A 15,680-nucleotide genomic window follows, 5' to 3' on the forward strand; every position below is an offset into this window, starting at 1 on the left:
GAACAAGGTATTCATGCCATATATTGATTTGTTTGTCATTGTCTTCATTGATGACATATTAATCTATTCGCGCAGTAAGGAGGAACATGAGCAGCATATGAGAGTAGTGCTTCAGACATTGTGGGAACAAAAGCTATATGATAAGTTCTCTAAATGTGAGTTTTGGCTAGAGTCTATAGCATTTTTGGGACATATTGTATCGGGCGAAGGTATTAAAGTTGATCCCAAAAATATTGAGGCAGTACAGAATTGGCATCGTCCCACTTCGGCGTCTGAGATCAGGAGTTTTCTGGGTTTAGCAGGTTATTATCATCGGTTCATGGAAGGTTTTTCATCTATTGCAGCACCTTTGACCAAATTAACCCAGAAGGGTGTTCAGTTCCGATGGTCCGATGATTGTGAGTCAAGATTTCAGAAGCTCAAGACATCATTTACTACAGCACCCGTATTAGTGTTACCATTTGGTTCGGAAAATATATACAGTGTATTGCGACGCGTCATGCGTTGGCTTGGGTTGTGTATTGATGCAAGAAGGTAAATTTGATTCAGGAGCGACTTCGTACAGCAAAGTCCAGACAAAAGAGTTACGCGGATCAGAAAGCGCGGGATATATCGTTTATGGTAGGTGAAAAAGTTCTCTTGAAGGTTTCGCCGATGAAGGGAATTATGAGATTTGGGAAGAAGGGCAAGTTGAGCCCAAGGTTTATAGGCCCATTTGAGGTGTTGAAACGAGTTGGGGAGGTTGCTTATGAGCTTGCATTGCCTCCCAGCCTATCGGGAGTTCATCCGGTTTTCCACGTATCTATGCTCCGGAAGTATCATGCCGACCTATCACATGTGTTAAACTTTAGCATAGTTCAGCTAGATAATAGCTTGGGTTATGAAGAGGAGCCAATTGCCATTTTTGATAAACAGGTTCGCCAGTTGAGGTCCAAGAGGATTTCTGTAGTAAAAATCCAGTGAAGGGGCCAACCAGTTGAGGAAACGACTTGGGAGGCCGAGGAAGACATGCATAGCAGATATCCACACTTATTCAGCACTCCAAGTAAAATTCTAAACCCGTTCGAGGATGAACATTTGTTTAAGAGGTGGAGAATGTAATGACCCAATCGGTTATTTTACCTTTTAGAACCCCGTTCCCTAAAACAAAACTTCTCGTATGTCTTGTAATGATTTATGACTTGCGAGGATGGTTGGTTCGGGATTTGGAAGTGTTTGGTGTGAAACCGGAACACTTGGTTCCTTAAGTTGGCCTTAAAGTGCTAAGTTTGACTTCGGTCAACATTTTGAGAAAACGACCCCGGAATAGAATTTTGAAGATTCCAACAGCTCCGTATGGTGATTTTGGACTTAGGAGCGTGTTCGGAATTTTATTTGGAAGTCCGTAGTTAAATTAGGCTGGAAATGGCTAAAAATAGGAATTTAAGTTTGGAAGTTTGACCGATGAGTTAATTTTTTGATACCGGAGTCGGAATCCAGTTCCGAAAATTTTCATAGCTTCGTTATGTCATTTATGACTTGTGTGAAATATTCGAGGTTAATAGGAGTTGATTTGATAGGTTCTGACATCGAATGTAGAAGCTGAAAACTCTTAGTTTCATTAAGCTTGAATTGGGGTATGATTCATGGTTTTAACGTTGTTTGATGTGATTTAGAGGTTCAACTAAGTTCGTAAGATGTTTTAGGACTTGTTGGTATATTTGGTTGAGGCTGCAAGGGCCTCAGGTGAGTTTCGGATGGTTAACAGATCAACAATTGGACTTAAACAGTTGCTGCAATTTTTCTCTTCTGCTAGAAATTCTGGGCTGAGATCGAGCCCAAGATCCAGGCCCAAAAATCGATCTCCCAAGATAGAGCTCCCAAGATCGAGCTCCCATGATCGAGCTCCCATGATCGAGCTCCCAAGATCGAGCTCCCTGAGATCGAGCTCCCAAGATCGATCTCCCATGATCGAGCTCCCAAGATCGAGCTCCCAAAAATCGAGCTCCCAAGATCGAGCTCCCTGAGATCGAGCTCCCCTGATCGAGCTCCTTGATCGAACTGGACAGATGTGTAAGTTATAAAAACAGAGGGCATTTGTCCCATTCACCATTTTTAACAAATTGGAGCTTGAGCAGATGCAATTTTTGATAGATTTTCAAGGGAAAGACATTGGGGTAAGTGATTCTAACTTGGATTTGGTCTATAAACATAAATATATCATTGTTCTCATCATTTAATTATTATTTTGAGATTGAAATTTGAGAAATTTTAGAAATCTTAGAAATCTCATAAAACGAATTTTTGAGATTTCGGTATCGATTCGGAGTTAGATTTGAGTATAACCGGTATGGTTGGACTCATAATTGAATGGGTTGTCAGATTTCATAACTTTCGCCGGATTCCGAGATGTGGGCCCCACGGATGAATTTTTAATTAATTTCGGGATTTTTATTAAAAATGTAGTATTTTCTTATAGAATTGATTCCTATAATTTGTAGTGATTGTATCGAATTATTTTTGGCTAGATTCGAGCCAGACAGAGTTAGATAATCGTGGAAAAGGCCTTATAGTGGATTTAAGTAGAGCAAGACGAGGTAAATCTTTTGTCTAATCTTGTGAGGGGAAAATTACCTCAAAGGTGATTAAAATTTAATAATTGTTGCTAATTGTGGGGGCTACGTACGCACGAGGTGACGAGAGTCCGTGCGTAGCTACTATTAATGCTAAAGTTTGGGTAGTTTAGAACTCAAAGCATAAATTACTTGTGTAAATTGTATTCTTTGTTTAATTAATATTATTTGATATATACATATATTGTGAATTGTTAGATAAAAATATTAAAGGATAAAAATCTCATATACTTGATTTTCTGTTTAAATTAATTAATTGTTAAGAGAAATTGTTCTTCCTCCCGAATTATTCTTATAATAAATATACTCTCCTTCCGGAGGTACATAAGAAAATGTCCTCCTTTCTTGTGGAGCGGGGCGAATGCCTCGGCAGGATAGATGCATCTATGGATCGTACCGCACGTCCCTCGGCAGTGTACACGACACTCTGGATCGGGTCGTACGTCCTCGGCAAAAATCGTGCTTAATAATAATAATCACACGATACTTTAATAATTTATTTCAGCTTGCGAAGTTAATGGATAAATTGGAAAATCCTTGGAATTTAATGAATTATTTTGCCTGCTTGTCGAGGAATTAATTGTTATTCCTGTAAATGAGATTAATTGATAAATTAGAAATTAATTGAATTGAAGGAATTTAATTAATATATTGAGAATTGTTGCATTTGAATAAATTTGATTATTTCCGTTGATTAAATAAATTATTTTAAATTCTGTAAATCATGTTGATTTACATATCCTAGTTGTATTTCAATTATTACTATTGACCCATAGTGAGTGTCAAAGTCGGCCATCTCGTCTCTACCACTTCGAGATTGGGCTTGATACTTACTAGGTACAATTTGTTTACGTACTCATACTACACTTGCTGCACTTTTTGTGTAGGAACTGAGGCGAGTACTAGTGGGGGACCTATCGTCTTACACCCACGTTATCCAGGGGCATAGTGGTGAGCTATTTCTCTGATCCATTCTGTAGCTACTAGTATTTCACTTTGTATTTTTTTTTTCTGTCTATTTTTATTTCAGACAGTATTTGAGGTTTTGTATAATCTACTAGATGCTCATACACTTGTGACACCAGGTCTTGGAACACATATTAGTAGAATTTGGGTTTTATTATTTTTCTTGGTTTTAAATTTTGTCAATATATGCTTAATTTATTAATTTGGCTTGCCTAGATTTAGTGTTGGGCGCCACCACGACCTATAGGAGAAATTGGGTCTGGGCACACTCGGCAAACCCAGCCACATCTCAGGCAGGCGGGGGAGCACAGACCCCTATTGTGCAGGCTCACGGACAGGCAGCTACTGTATATCAGACCCAGGGTACACTACCCGTGGGAGGAGCCCAGCCAGTGGCAGCAGCTATACCTGAGCCCAGGCCAGCTGTAGCCGCCGATCCTCAGAAATTATTGGATAGATGGACTAGACTACATCCTTCTGTCTTTGGGGGTAAGCGACATGAGGAACCACAGGACTTCATTGATCGGTGCAAGGATAGACTGTACAACATGAGGATATTGGAGTCTCATGGGGTAGACTTTTCTACTTTTCAGCTAGAGGGCGGAGCCCGTAGATGGTGGCAGTCTTATGTTCTTGGCAGGCCAACAGATTCTCCTCCCATGACTTGGGACAGGTTCACCAGTATCTTCCTGGACAGGTATATTCCACTCTCCTAGAGGGAAGAGTTGCGGTTTCAGTTTGATCCGCTCCAGCAGGGTCATATGTTAGTGATTGATTATGAGGCGAGGTTTTCTGAATTATCTCGCCATGCACTTATGATACTCCCTACTGAGGCGGAGAGAATGCGGAGGTTTGTAGCCGGTTTACATACAGGTATTCAAGGCAGTATGGCTCGAGAGGTTGAGATGGGTACTTATTATGAGCGAGTTATGGAGATAGCCCGGAGGATTGAGGGTGTGCGTCAGCGGAGCCGAGATCAGATTATGAGAGATACACGGTTCAGGTACTCTAGAGAGTTCAGAGGTGCTCCGTCTGGAGGCAGAGGTCAGTTCGTGAGAGGGTAGTCCAGCAGACCCCCATTTCCAGCACCACCACCTCCTCGAGGTGCTCCAGTGCAACCTTATCTCAGTGCTATACCAGAGAGTTCCTACCGCCCACTAGCTATTCAGGGTCCTCCCAGTGGGTATTCAGTTCCCCAGGGTCAGACACTTAGTCAGCAGCCCATCGCACTGAAGAGTTGTTACGCGTGCGGGGATCCTAGTCCCATGCGGAGGTTTTTCCCCAGGCTTCGGGGTAGACCAGTACAGCAGGGTCAGCAGCCTATGCTTACCGGACCAGTTGCTCCACCAATAGTCCGACCACCAAGAGGTGGAGGACAGGTGTGTAGGGGCCGTCCTAGAGGTGGAGGTCAGCCAGGCGAAGGCCAGCCAGTTGGTGCTCCAGCTCGGTTCTAAGCTTTTCCGGCTAGACCATATGCAAAGGCCTTAGATGCTGTGATTACAGGTATTATTTTTGTTTGCGGCAAATATGCCTCAGTATTATTTGATCCAGGATCCACGTATTCATATGTGTCATCTCTATTTGCTCCATTCCTGGGTGTTTCTCGTGAGTCCTTGAGTAATCCTATTTATGTGTCCACTCCTGTAGGCGATTCTATTATTATGAACTGGATCTACCGATCTTGTATTATTACATTATGTGGTTATGAAACTAGAGCAAATCTCTTATTGCTCGAGATGACCGATTTTGAAATTATTCTGGGTATGGACTGGTTATCTCCATATCATGCTATTCTAGATTGTCATGCCAAAATTGTTACCTTGGTTATTCCATCTTTGCCTAGACTGGAGTGGAAGGGTTCGTCGGTTAGTTCATTTAATCGGGTTTTTTCTTTTATAAAGGCTCAACACATGGTTGAGAAGGGTTTATTGGCTTATCTAGCCTATGTTCGGGATACTACTTCAGAGACTCCGACTATTGATTCAGTGCTTGTAGTTCGGGAGTTCTCCGATGTATTTCCTTCAGATCTTCCAGGTGTGCCACCTGATCTTGATATTGATTTCTGTATTGACTTGGCACCAGATACTCATCCTATATCTATCCTACCATATCGCATGGCTCCGAAAAAATTAAAAGAATTAAAAGAACAGCTTGAAGAGTTACTAGCCAAAGGGTTCGTCAGACCGAGTGTATCGCTTTGGGGTGCACCGGTATTATTTGTGGAAAAGAAGGATGGAACAATGCGGATGTGTATTGATTATCGCCAATTGTACAAAGTCACTATTAAGAACAAGTACCCGTTGTCGCGTATTGATGATCTATTTGACCAGTTGTAGGGTGCTAGAGTGTTCTCTAAGATCGACTTGAGGTCGGGGTATCATCAGCTGAAGATTCGAGATTTGGATGTTCTGAAAACTGCTTTCCGTACTAGATATGGTCATTATGAGTTTCTGGTAATGTCTTTCTTTAACTAATACCCCAGCAGCGTTTATGGATCTGATGAACAAGGTATTCGGGCCATATATTGATTCATTTGTCATTGTCTTCATTGATGACAGATTGATCTACTCGCGGAGTAAGGAGGAACATGAGCAGCATATGAGAGTAGTGCTTCAGACATTGCGGGAACAAAAGCTATATGCTAAGTTCTCTAAATATGAGTTCTGTCTTGAGTCTATAGCATTTTTGGGACATATTGTATCGGGTGATGGTATTAAGGTTGATCCCAAAAAGATTGAGGCAGTTTAGAATTGGCATCGTCCCACTTCGGCGACTGAGATCAGGAGTTTTCTAGGTTTAGCATGTTATTATCGTCGGTTCGTGGAAGGGTTTTCATCTGTTGCAGCACCTTTGACCAAATTAACCCAGAAGGGTGTTCAGTTCCGATGGTCCGATGATTGTGAGGCAAGCTTTCAGAAGCTCAAGACAGCATTGACTACAGCACCAGTGTTAGTGTTACCTTCCGATTTGGGGATGTATATAGTGTATTGCAATGCTTCACGTGTTGGTTTGGGTTGTGTATTAATGCAGGAAGGGCGAGTTATTGCATATGCTTCATGTCAGTTGAATCCCCACAGGAAGAATTATCCAGTACATGATTTGGAGTTAGCTGCGATTGTTCACGCTCTAAAGATTTGGAGGCATTATCTTTATGGGGTGTCCTGTGAAGTTTATACTGATCATCACAGTTTGCAGCATATGTTCAAGCAGAGGGACCTAAATTTGAGGCAGCGCAGATGGCTGGAATTACTAAAAGATTATGTTATTACTATCCTATATCATCCAGGTAAAGAAAATATAGTTGCAGATGTCTTGAGTAGAAAGGCGGAAAGTATGGGTAGTTTGGCTTTCATTTCAGTAGAAGATAGGCCATTAGCTTTGGATATCCACTCCTTGGCCAATAGACTTGTGCGGCTGGATATTTCAGAGCCCAGCTTAGTTCTTGCATGTGTCGTAGCTCAGTCTTCACTATTTGAGCAGATCAAGACTCGCCAGTATGATGATCCACACTTGATGGTTCTTCGAGAAACGGTACTACGAGGTGGTGCCAAGAAAGTTACTATTGGAGTGGATGGTGTTCTGCGACTCCAGGATCGTGTATATGTTCCTAATGTGGATGGACTGAGGAAAAAGATCCTGGAGGAGGCACACAGTTCTCGATATTTTATTTATCCAGGTACTACAAAGATATATCGTGACTTAAGGCAGCATTATTGGTGGCGACGAATGAAAAAGGACATAGTTGAGTATGTATCTAGGTGTTTAAATTGCCAGCAAGTTAAATATGAGCACCAGAGGCCAGGTGGCCTACTTCAGCAGATGACTATACCAGAGTGGAAATGGGAACGAATTACAATGGACTTTGTAGTTAGGTTGTCGCGGACCTTGTGGAAGTTTTATGCAGTTTGGGTGATTGTTGACAGGTTGACTAAGTCGGCATATTTTATTCCTGTTGTGACTACGTATACTTCAAAGAGGTTGGCCCATATCTATATTCAAGAGATAGTTTGGTTGCACGGTGTGCCAATTTCCATCATATCGGATAGAGGCCCTCAGTTTACTTCACATTTCTGGAGAGCAATACAGAGTGAATTAGGGACCCGTGTAGAGCTCAGCACAGCCTTTCATCCACAGACCGATGGGCAGTCAGAGAAGACAATTCTGATTTTGGAGGATATGCTCAAGGCATGTGTGATTGACTTTGGAGGTCAGTGGGATCATTTCCTGCCTTTGGCCGAGTTTGCTTATAATAACAGTTACCAATCCAGCATCGACATGGCTCCATTTGAGGCTTTATATGGCCGTCGATGCCGTTCACCTATCGGATGGTTTGTGCCCAGTGAGGCTAAGTTATATGGTACTGATTTGGTAAGGGATACCTTGGAAAAGGTAAAATTGATTCAGGAGCGACTTCGTACAGCACAGTCTAGACAGAAGAGTTACACGGATTAGAAAGCACGTGATTTATCATTCATGATAAGTGAAAAAGTTCTCTTGAAGGTTTCGCCGATGAAGGTAATTATGAGATTCGGGAAGAAGAGCAAGTTGAGCCCAAGGTTTATAGGCACATTTGAGGTGTTGAAACGAGTTGGGGAGGTTACTTATGAGCTTGCATTGCCTCCCAGTCTATCGGGAATTCATCCTGTTTTTCATGTATCTATGCTTCAGAAGTATCATGCCGACCTATCACATGTGTTGGACTTCAGCACAGTTCAGCTAGATAAGAGTTTGGGTTATGAAGAAGAGCCATTTGCCATTGTTGATAAACAAGTTTGCCAGTTGAGGTCTAAGAGGATTTCTGCAGTAAAGGTCCAGTGGAAGGGCCAACCAGTCGAGGAAGTGACTTGGGAGGCCGAGGAAGACATGCGGAACCGATATCCACACTTCTTCAGCACTCCAGGTACAATTCTAAACCCGTTCGAGGACGAAAGTTTTTTTAAGAGGTGGAAAATGTAATGACCCAACCGGTCATTTTAACTTTTAGAACTCCCTTCCCTAAAATAAAACTTCCCGTATGTGCTTTTAATGATTTATGACTTGCGGGGATGATTGGTTCGGGATTTGGAAGTGTTTGGGTTGAAACCGGAACACTTGGTTCCTTAAGTTGACCTTAAAGTGCTAAGTTTGACTTCGGTCAACATTTTGAGAAAACGACCCCGGAATAGAATTTTGACGATTCCAACAGCTCTGTATGGTGATTTGGACTTAGGAGCGTGTTCGGAATTTTATTTGGAAGTCCGTAGTTAAATTAGGCTTGAAATGGCTAAAATAGAAATTTAAGTTTGGAAGTTTGACCGGGGAGTTGACTTTTTGATATCGGAGTCGGAATCCAGTTCCGAAAATTTTCATAGCTCTGTTATGTCATTTATGACATATGTGCAAAATTTGAGGTCAATTGGACTTGATTTGATAGGTTTCGGTACCGAATGAAGAAGTTGGAAATTTTAAGTTTCATTACGCTTGAATTGGAGGATGATTCGTGGTTTTAGCGTTGATTAATGTGATTTGAGGTTTCGACTAAGTTCGTATGATATTTTTGGACTTATTGGTATAATTGGTTGAGGTCCCGAGGGGCTCGTGTAAGTTTTGGACGAATAACGGATCACTTTTGGCTTTTGAAACACTACTGATAACTGTTGGTATTTTTCTTCTGATATCTTATACGTGATCGTGTAGAGTAAGTTGGGCAGAGATGGATTTTTTCTACGCGATCGCGTGAATGGGGTTGCGATCATGTAGGCTTATTTTGGCACTTGAGAATTTGTTCTATGCGATCGTGTGGGCAAGTCCGCGATCGCGTAGGTTGGATTCAGTTGTGCTATGCGAACGCGTGGCTAAGGCAGCGTTCGCGAAGAGTAAACAAAGCTGAAGCTGACCACGCGCTTAATGCTTCACGATCATGTGAGGAGGCTCGCGATCGCGTAGACTTGTGGAGACTATGCTTCGCGATCGCGTAGGGTTAATGTTTGGGCAGTAAAATTTGTGCTACGCGATCCAGTGAGGAAGTTTGCGATCGTGTAGAAGAAATCACTGGGCAAAGAGTTTAAGTTCTGTAAATGGGACTTCGTTCCATTTTCCATTTTTAACGATTCAGAACTCGGATTTAGGCGATTTTTGGGAGATTTTCAGAGAAAACAACGGGGTAAGTGTTCTTAACTCAATATTGGTTAAATTACTCGAATTCATCACTATTTGTATCATTTAATTGGTGAATTGAGTTGGAAAAGTTTGAAAATCCTCTTGGATAGATTTGAGAATTTGAGGGCCGAATTGTTATCGACATTTAGTGATTTTGGTATGGGTAGACTCGTGGTTGAGTGGGTGTTCATATTTCGTAACTTTCGCCGGATTCCGAGACGTGGGATAATCGTGGAAAAGGCCTTATAGTGGATTAAATTGGAGCAAGACGAGGTAAGTCTCTTGTCTAATCTTGTGAGAGGAAAATTACCTCATAGGTGATTAAAATTAAATAATTATTGCTAATTGTGGGGGTTACGTACGCACGACGTGACGAGAGTCCGTGCGTAGCTACAATTAATGCTAAAGTCCGGGTAGTTTAGGACTCAAAGCATGAATTACTTGTGTAAATTATATTATTTGTTTAATTAATATTATTTGATATATTTGAATATATTGTGAATTTTTAGATAAAGATATTAAAGGATGGAAATCGCATATGCTTGATTTTTGATTTAAATTAATTAATTATTAAAAGAAATTATTCTTCCTCCCGAATTTATCTTATAATAAAAGTACTCTCCTTCCGAATTCTTGTGGAGCGGGCCGAACGCCTCGCCAGGATAGATGTATCTATGGATCATGCTGCACGTCCCTCGGCAGTGTAAACGACACTCTGGATCGGGCCGTACGTTCTCGGCAGAAATCGTGCTTAATAATAATAATCATACGACACCTTAACAGTTTATTTCAGCTTGCGAAACTAATTGATAAATTGGAAAATCCTTGGAATTTAATGAATTATTATTTTTGCTTGTTAAAGAATTAATTGTTATTCCTGTAAATGATATTTAATTGAAATATTGGAAATTATTTCAATTGAAGGAATTTAATTAATATATTGAGAATTGTGCATTTGAAGGAATTTGATTATTTTCGTTGATTAAATAAATTATTTTAAATTCTGTAAATCATGTTGATTTAAATATCCTAGTTGTATTTCAATTATTATTATTGACCCATAGTTAGTGTCAAAGTCGGCCATCTTGTCTCTACCACTTCGAGATTAGGCTTGATACTTACTGGGTACACGTTGTTTACGTACTCATACTACACTTGCTGTACTTTTTGTGCAGGAACTGAGGCAAGTACTAGTGGGGGACCTATCGTCTTACACCCACGTTATCCAGGGGCATAGTGGTGAGCTGTTTCTCTGATCCGTTCTGCAGCTACTAGTGTCTCTCTTTGTATTTTTCATTCTATCTATTTTTATTTCAGATAGTATTTGAGGTTTTGTATAATCTACTAGATGCTCATACACTTGTGACACCAAGTCTTGGCACACACATTGGTAGAGTTTGGGTTTTATTATTTCTCTTGGTTTTAAATTTTAGCAATGAATGCTTAATTTATTAAGTTGGCTTGCCTAGCCGTAGTGTTGGGTGCCATCACGACCTATAGGTGAAATTGGGTCGTGACATCTTACCCTTCGCGAACGCGACCACGGCTTCGCGAACGCGAAACTTTACCAGCTCAGACCTTCATGAACACGAACACGACCGCCACCTCGCGAACGCGTAGAACAAGAACCGGGGGTCCCCAATCGCCTCACTCCTCTTCGCGAACGCGACTCCTCTCACACGTTCGTGATGCACACACAGACCATACCTTCGCGTTTGCGTTCGCGTCCTTCCCTTCACGAACTCGAAGAACAAAACCTCACACTCTGAAAACACTCTCTGCGAACGCAAGGGCCCACTCGCGAACGCGAAAGAGAAAATTAGAAAAATGCAGCAACAAATATCATCAATCTCACCAAGGCCAAAAATGATCTGTTAACCCCCCGGAACTCACCCGAGCCCCTCGGGACCTCAACTAAATATACCGATAAGTCCTAAAACATCATACGGACTTAGTCGAACCCTCAAATCACCTCAAACAATGATAAAAGCATGAATTACCGCCCAATTCAAGCCTAATGGACTTTGACATTTCAAGGTTCTACAAACGACTCTGGAACCTACCAATTCAAGTCCGATTGACCTCAAATTTTGCACACAAGTTATAAATGACATAATTGAGGTATTCAAATTTTCAGAATTGGATTCCGACCCCGATATCAAAAAATCAACCCCTCGGTCAAACTTCCCAAAAATTTAACTTTCGGCATTTTAAGCCTAATTCCACTACGGACCTCCAAATAATTTTTCGGACATACTCCTAAGTCCAAAATTACCATACGGAGATATTGGAATCATCGGAATTAAATTCCGAGGTCGTTTACACATAAGTCGACATCCGATCACTATTTTAACTTAAGCTTTAAACCTTGGAACTAAGTGTTCCAATTCATTCCAAAACCCCACCGAACTCGAACCAATTGCCCCGGCAAGTTACAAAACAACTGTAAAGCCCAATTTGAGCAGTAAAGGGGGAAACGGGGTTGTAGTACTCAAAACGACTGATCGGGTCGTTACACTTAGTACTATATATGGCCAATCCAGCCGAAAGAACTTCATCCCAAATATATATATATATATATATATATATATATATATATATATATATATATATGTATGTGTATATATATATATATATATATATATATATATATATCAATTGACAGTCAGTCACTCAGTACTGTACAAAGCAAATCCAGCCTAGGGAACTCCATCCCAAATATAAATAAATAAGGCAACTCCATGCCTAGAGAACTCTATCCCAAATATGAATAAATAAGGCAAACCCATGTCTAGGGAACTCCATCCCAAATATGAATAAATAAGGCAACTCCATCCCAACTATAAAGAAACTGCGCTCACTATGTGGGGTGCAGACTCCGGAGGGTCTCCTTCTACGATGCATGATGGCCCTCTAGTTTTCGCTTCTACGGTCGAGCCTTCGCATGTGCGATCCGCTTCTGCGGCCATTTCCCTCCTTAGCCCAGGTCGCATCTGTAACCATGTTTTTGCTTTTGTGGTCGCACGTCTGCGATCAATTCCATCGCAGGTGCGATTGTAGCAGAACTGAAAATTTTTCAAAATTTCTCCAAGTTCAAGTTTTGATCTGTTAACCATCCAAAACTCATCTGAGGCCTTCGGGACCTCAACCAAATATACCAACAAGTCTAAAAATATCATACGAACTTTTTTGAAGCTTCAAATCACATCAAACAACGCTAAATCCATGAATCGCACCACAATTCAAGCCTAATGAAAACTAACGAATTCCAACTTCTACTTTCGATGCAGAAACTTTTCAAATAAAATCCGATTGACCTCAAATTTTGCACACAAGTCATAAATGACATAACGAGGCTATTTCAATTTTCATAACTGGATTCCGACCCCGATATCAAAAAGTCAATCTCCCGGTCAAATTTCCAAACTTTTAAATTCTTACTTTTGCCATTTCAAGCCTAATTTAACTATGAACTTCCAAATAATTTTTCGGACACACTCCTAAGTCTAAAATCACCATATGGAGCTATTAGAATCATCAAAACTCCATTCCGGAGTTGTTTACACATAAGTCAATGTCCGGTCAACTATTTCAACTTGAGCTTTAAATCTTAGAACTAAGTGTTCCAATTCATTCTGAAACCTCTCCGACAAGTCACATAATTATAATTGAACACATGATAAGCAGTAAATGGGGGAACGGGGCTGTAATACTCATAACGACCGACTGGGTTGTTACAAAGTCGTCTCTCTCTCTCTCTGTCTCTCTCCCTCTCTCCCTCTCTCCCTCTCTCTCTCTCTCTCTCTCTCTCTCTCATGCTTCCCTTCTACCATCTCCACCGTCAGATCCAGATCTAAAATATGAAGTCGTGATGGGTCCATTACCGGCGACGAAAATAATGGAGGAGGAAGATCGGAGACATCACCGGATATAGATCTAATTGAGATGCCATAATCCATGGCTTTTTCTCCTTCTTTGTATCTCACATCTGAGTGTATTCGTCTGACCGAAAGCGTATTCCTCCACCAAAGAAGCCACCTCTTTCTCCTCTACTGCCCTTCATGCCGGAAAATTATTGTATAAATGCAGTGTATTTTGTATTGTCGTCCGAGATCTAAAGAGTATTTTGTATTTTTTTCAGAGATCCGACGGAATTTGATTGTATTTTTTATTTTTAAATATAGTGTATTTTGTATTCTCGTCGGGGATTTGACCAAAACTGACTGTATTATTCATTCTTTAGTGTAAATACAAGATATTTTTAAAAGGATTTGAGTGTATTCTTCATTTTTAATGTAAATACAATAGTATTTTGTATCTTGCCGAAGATCCGACCACGCTTGATTATATTCGTTCTTTTTAAATACAGTTTATTTTGTATTTTTGCCGGCTATTTGACCAGATCTTAAGGGGTAAGCACGGCAGATCTTAGTAAGATTAATTAAAGAGTTAGGTTTTGGAGCAAAACAAAAATTGTAGTAATAAGTACTTAGAATATACTCCCTCCGGTCTACAATAAGTGATCAATTTGCTTTTTTATTTTGGTCCAAAATAAGTATCCATTTATGTAATCAAGAAAAAATTCAATTTGTTTTTACTCTTTTACCTTTATGCGTATATCCCTAAAAAGTTTTCTTTCTCCTCACATTAAATCCACTATAACTATGTGATCAATATTTAATTAAGAGTAGTTTAGTCATACTAGGTATTTTTGTATAGAATTTAGTATTTTCTTAATGAATATGCCTAAAGTAAACTGATCACTTATTGTGGACCGGAAGGAGTATGAAGTTAGCCGCTCTACTTTGAACCGTTGTGTTCTCATTAAACTCATGCGGATGCAACTTGCAAGAGTTGACAACTATATTAGTTATTACTTAGTTAATAGCAAGTGCCTATTGCCAAGTTTCTTCTTTTTTTTTAGGAATTAAAGCATACCAAGCTGTAAATGCGGGAATAATCCGACAACAATGGAAAGAACACTCAACTACATATGATATTGTTTTTCTAAGTTGGCTTATGAAAACTATCTTTAAAAAGGAGATGAAAATTTTCTCATTTGTTGGTGTATGCCATGTTATTTTATAATCATTTCAAGTTTTACTTCTCCAACAAATATTTATATATTAATATCAATCTTTCGATAAATATTTTTTCACTCACAAGCCAAACACTCGAGAAACATCCAAGAAAAAAAATAGGATAACTTGAAGGCAGTTCGTGTGTATTATCCCAAAATATATTCGGTGAGCCTATTAGAGTCAAAGAGTAAGGATTTGAAGCTTATGAGTTTCATATTCTTGCTCCTAATTTATTAGGTTATAAATTGATAATTCGTACATATATTAAATAAATTTTTTAAGATAAATATAGAATTACATCAATGTTACTCAATTCAATTGAACCTGTATCTTCAAGGCTAGCTCCGCCCCGTGAGTGGATAAAGTATTTGTCTAGATATTGCAATCAGAAGCGCGCCCACATATTTAAAATTGATGGTTCACTTTTTAAAGTTCTTAGCATTGAAATAGTGTATTGTAAATTATGGGTTCAATATGTAATATTTGTTAAAATTTAGTAATGTTTCCCAATATTGGATTCAGTTGAATCCATTATAATTATTATAAACTGCATCTCTAATCCCAATTAACACGTCTGTCTATGCACATTTGATTTAATTTGCGGAATTGTATTAGTTTTAAACATGTCAATAACTTCTACTTGTGTAGTTATAATTTTATATATTCTTTCAAGTATAAAAACAAAAACGAAGAAGGCAGATAAAATTAAGAAATTAATTGTAGTGAAAACAGAAACTTTGAAGTGCAAAGTTTCGCTTTCGATGTAGTCAAATAGAAGAGCATCTTCTGTTGCAAACTTTGAAATCAATCCCGAAAAATTTCTCGGGCTTTTTCACCGGAGCCGGTGGTGGCACAGAACGACTGGAAGTAGCAACATTGCTCG

This window comes from Nicotiana tomentosiformis, chromosome 6, assembly GCF_000390325.3.
Source record: "Nicotiana tomentosiformis chromosome 6, ASM39032v3, whole genome shotgun sequence".
In the NCBI taxonomy this organism is placed as follows: domain Eukaryota; kingdom Viridiplantae; phylum Streptophyta; class Magnoliopsida; order Solanales; family Solanaceae; genus Nicotiana; species Nicotiana tomentosiformis.